Source organism: Penaeus monodon, chromosome 3, assembly GCF_015228065.2.
Source record: "Penaeus monodon isolate SGIC_2016 chromosome 3, NSTDA_Pmon_1, whole genome shotgun sequence".
NCBI classification, from domain to species: domain Eukaryota; kingdom Metazoa; phylum Arthropoda; class Malacostraca; order Decapoda; family Penaeidae; genus Penaeus; species Penaeus monodon.
Genome location: NC_051388.1, coordinates 48,716,371 through 48,721,370, shown reverse-complemented (window position 1 = coordinate 48,721,370; position 5,000 = coordinate 48,716,371). Strand labels below are relative to the sequence as shown.

General features: G+C 37.1%; 1 pseudogene; it reads left to right on the top strand.

The window, feature by feature from the left end:
• The window catches only part of LOC119587133, a 6,363-nt pseudogene extending 4,986 nt beyond the window's left edge, over positions 1–1,377 (top strand).
• The last annotated feature ends 3,623 nt before the right edge of the window (positions 1,378–5,000 follow it).

The following is a 5,000-nucleotide window of genomic DNA, read 5'->3' as shown; positions in this document are numbered from 1 at the left end:
ATCCCTTTGAAAGAGACAGAAATCAAAAGAAAAAGAAATATCTATTTTCCCACAGTTACTTATTTTGGCTCACCGAGGGAGCTCGGTTTTTACATCCATAATGAGGGTCTGAACCCCGCCTATAAAACGGCCATCAGGTTCCATCAGCACTCATTCTCTCCTCAGTTCCACTGCCATGTCTCCTCAGGTACACAGTGGTGCGAGTATTGCAGGTTATATCATAATGTGAAACTAAAAGGAAAGGAAAATTTAGAGAGTGACTAGGGAAATTTAATCAACATTTTTCTTTTTGTTTGTTATACAGGTTCTCGTATTATTCGCCGTGGTGGCAGTTGCCTTTGGCAGTTAATTGTTCCCATCTATACAATACCTCCGACCAACCTACAGTGCCCCCGCGCCTAGCTACAGAGCTCCTTCTCCCTCTACAAACGCCCGCCCTTCTTGTAAGTAAGTCTGTTTACAATGAAACATAAATCCTTGATTTGTAAAAAAAAAAAAAGGGGGGGGGCTTTTCCCTTAAGTTCCCGGACACTTGAAAAAAATCAGTGTAAATTATATAATCAGTCGGTAAAAGCTACTTAAAATACGTGATACTTTATTTTTTTTAGACTGTAATATTGTTAGCTCTATATGTTCATATAAACAGCTTTATATAATATCAAAATTCAGATAAAAAAGAAATATATCTCTTTCGAATGTATACACAGATACATCCACACACAAACACACAAACACACACACTGCTACATGCAAATTTCTCACACTCTTTACACATATCGTGCATGCATGAGCACTAAAATGAACGTGCTCTCTCATATGGGCAAGAGCCCACGCATGAAACATACATTTCACACACAATCTTTCTGTGGACTATTAATTCATTCGTTCATTTTCTAACGGGCATGCGCAGTACAATTTCAACTACAATTTTGAAATTGTAGTTCAGGAAATAAAATAATTCAGTTGAATGGTTAATCAGAATTTTTTTTGCCTCTAACAGGGACCTGCACAGTACGACTTTAACTATGCAGTGAGAGACGAGTACTCTGGCAACGACTACAATCATCAGGAAAATCGTAATGGTTATGATACTCAGGGGCGTCTACTTACGTTCTCCTTCCCGATGGCCGTGTAAAAAGGGTTTGCTACACCGTGAACGGTGACCGGATTCGTGGCCGAATTTACTTACGAAGGAGAGGCCCAATACCCAGCTTATCAACCTGCCCCTTCTCGCTCCTACCAGCCCGCCCCCGCCCCTTCCTATCAGCCAGCTCCAACTCCTTCCTACCAAACCACTCCTAGCTATGCATAATTCTGTTAACGAAGAAGGACCTATGATGTAAATTATTTATCGTGTATTATAAAACTGCATTTCAACTCCACTCTTTTTTACCTGAAAATTTTGTAACTACTTTTTCGATATACAACTGATATTAAGGGCAGGGGAATAGATATACACACATATGTATACATATACATATATATATTAATATAATTATATATATATAGAGATAATATAGATAGATTGAGATATATATATGTTTATATAATGTTATATAAGTAAAACATATATATCATAGAGAGGTAATAAGATATATATAATAAATATATATATATGATATTATATATATACATATTAATATATATTATATATATATATATATAGAGATATAGGAGAGATATATATATATATATTATATATATTAGTCATTACATATTATTTATATATAGAGGCATATATCATACATACATAACATTACACAGTAAAGAATATATATATCTATATATATATTATATATAATATATATATATATAATATATATATATATTATATATATAGATATATATATATATTATGCCATTATGTATATTGGACACACACACACATAAAAAACAAACATATATTAAAATACTTCTAATTCTACACATACACTCTTACACACGTGTAATATATATATAATATATATATATATATATTATAAATATATTAATATATATATTTATATATATATATTATATTTGTGTGTTGTGTTGGTGTGTTGTAGTGTGTGTGTGTGTATGGTGTGTGTGTTGTGTGTGTGGTGTGTGCGTGGGGTTGCGTGTGTGTGTGTGTGTGTGTGGTGTTGTGTGTATGTTATGGAACTGGATTAATTGGCAGAGCTCCTAATCAAAGTCAATGTGGAACAACACGTACAATATTCAAGGTCACAGACCTTTTCTTGACTTTGCGGATGATGTCATTGGGTATATGCAGATATGACCGAAGCTACGTGTCTTCAAGGCTTGATACTGCATTTTGTCTGGAGGAAGCGAACTCGTACTAACGGTATATGGGCCTTGACGTCTCGTTCTTGAAGCTTTTTTTTGCTCAACAGCGCCGCATCATGGGCTACAGGTGCAGGACCATGTGTTTAACCGAACGGCTGACATCGTGATGAAAATACATGGAGACCTGTTATGTGCAAATCCAGGGACCCGCCAACTCAGGCTTTAGGGTATCTAGCTCGTTTCCCTAGTTGGATTTGCCCTATAAAGATAGTCTCTTTGCGAGAAATCCTGGGTGGAGTGAGGCTGCCTGGTCAGTGAGGAGTTAGTTAGAGATGGGGCCTGCTTACTGGAGACTGCCATGAGGGGCAAAGGGCTGGAAGCGAAGGGTGGAGCGACCATGCGCCCCTCCCGACGTCGACACCCCACACACGTGGTGTGTTGTGTGTAGGTGTGTGCTGTGTGGGTGTGTGTGGTGTGTGGTGTGTGTGTGTGTGTGTTTTTGAGTGTGTATGTGTGTGTGTGTGTGTTTTGTGTACGGTGTACATACAGTGTTACTCTGTCATGTGTAGCATCGGCAAATCACGTTTGTGTGTGGTATGCTGAAAATCAAACCGCTGTTTCTTGTTACGCTCTTCAAAAAAAAATAAGTTTGACTTGATCCCCCAATCAACATTGGAAAAATTCAGACAAATTCAGTTAGAATCGAATGTCACCGATATTAATCAATGTAACTAATATTCATGTATTTTTCGGTTGCTTTAGTATATGAATATAAAAATAAACACGCATCTCAAGTTTCAAGAAAAGTACACCTCTGATGTTATATTAAAAAGACGAGATAAATTATGATAAGACTGATAAGAACGAGGAAGGATGGGTTGATAAGCAGGGTATTGAACCTCTCTGAAATTAAATGCTATTTACGTGTCAGATTAAGACATATGCTTTCAGCTTAAGGGTGTTCGCCAGCTAAGGGCCACACTTCATTTGTATTTTCTTTCAGAATATGCAGATTCTGGCCTTAAACCGGGTATTTACCCAAGTCGCTCTTAAGTGCTTACTTTCTGAAAGAACGGTAGAATGAGGCTAACACTATGACTAACATTATTCATTTTCTTTTTTTTCTATTATTTTGGAGAAGGTAGCCTAACAACACAATTATCATTAAGAATGTGAAATAAAAATCATACCACTTCTCTCCATTCTGTACACATATGTGCATATGTACATATGCACGCTTATTATACGTACAGAAATGCACGCATACACACACCTATTCTTATCTATCACTATCTATTCTGTTCTATATCTATCAAATCTAAAATGAAATGTATCTTCAATTATCAATTCCCACTACATACAGTATAGGGGGGAAAAAAAAAAAAAAAAAAAAAAAAATAATATTTTCCTACACTCATATCACAAGACCTGTAAAACACGGGAATTTCATTTGTCTTTTGTCTCTGTTCTATATGGATTATTTGAGTGGAAATATGATCTTCAGATTATATAAGTATGTTACCATGTGTATTAAAATATAGTGATAAAAGAAAAGAAAACAATTTATTATTGAAAGGCATCCTTAAATTATCATTCATAAATACAATAGAAAAGGATTTCAGGTTAACAAATTAGGCATAAGTAGGAGTGGTTGGGTAGGAGGGGAGTAGGAACTGGTTGGTGTAGGAAAGGGCGGGGGGGTGGTGGTAGGAGCGAGAGAAGGGAAGCAGGCTGGTAAGCAGGAATGTTCTCGGCCTCTCCTTCATAAGTAACTTCGGCAAGTTATCCGGACGTCGCCGTTCACTGGTTGTAGGAAAAAACTCTCTTTATTACGCCATCGGGAAGGAGAGAAACGTAGTAAGCTCCCTGAGTATAGTAACCATTTACGATTCTGATGAGTGTAGTCGTTTCCAGAATTAGTCTCGTCCTTCACCTCTTAGTTGACGTTTTACTGAGCTGGTCCTGGAAAAAAAGGGTTAAGAAATTATTTTATTGATGTTTTCTGCTACTATATCTTTACAATATACACTACTGCACAAAAACACCCATAGTGTATACCATGGGTTTTGTATAACAGTATACTCTATATAAATATTCATATTTATATAAGGATAATCCCGTGTAGTACACTATCAATGATATGCAACGATTGATTATATGGTCGACCATTTCCCCTCCCCAAAAAACTATACATTGCTTATGTCTTTTTGTTCCTTCCAAATCAATTTAATCAAAATTTGTTTAGTTACTGATTGCAAACAAGATAAAAAAGTGTTCCCATAAGCGCACGTTAAATGTCTTATTGAAATTCGTAACCTGTCATATTAGTTAAATATATATATAATATATATATATATATATATATATTTTATATATATATTATATATAGAGAGAGAGAGTGGAGACGAGAGAGATAGGAGGAGAGAGTGGAGAGAGGAGGAGCGAGTGAGAGCGGAGAGAGCGGAGGGAGAGTGATGGAGAGGGAGCAGAGAGAGCGAGAGGAGAGATGGGTTGCGACGTGGGAGAGGAGCGGAGGAATGGGGCGGAGATACGAGTGAGAGCCGATGCGGCCGGGGGGGAGAGTAGGGATGAGAGGGCCGAGAGAGCTGGCGTGGAGGGGAGCCGAGGAGATTTGAGAGAGAGAGAGAGAGATAATGAATATATGCGCGGAACTACGTGTGTACTTACACTATAGAATAATTGGTTCAATACTTACGGAAGGAGCAAGGGGC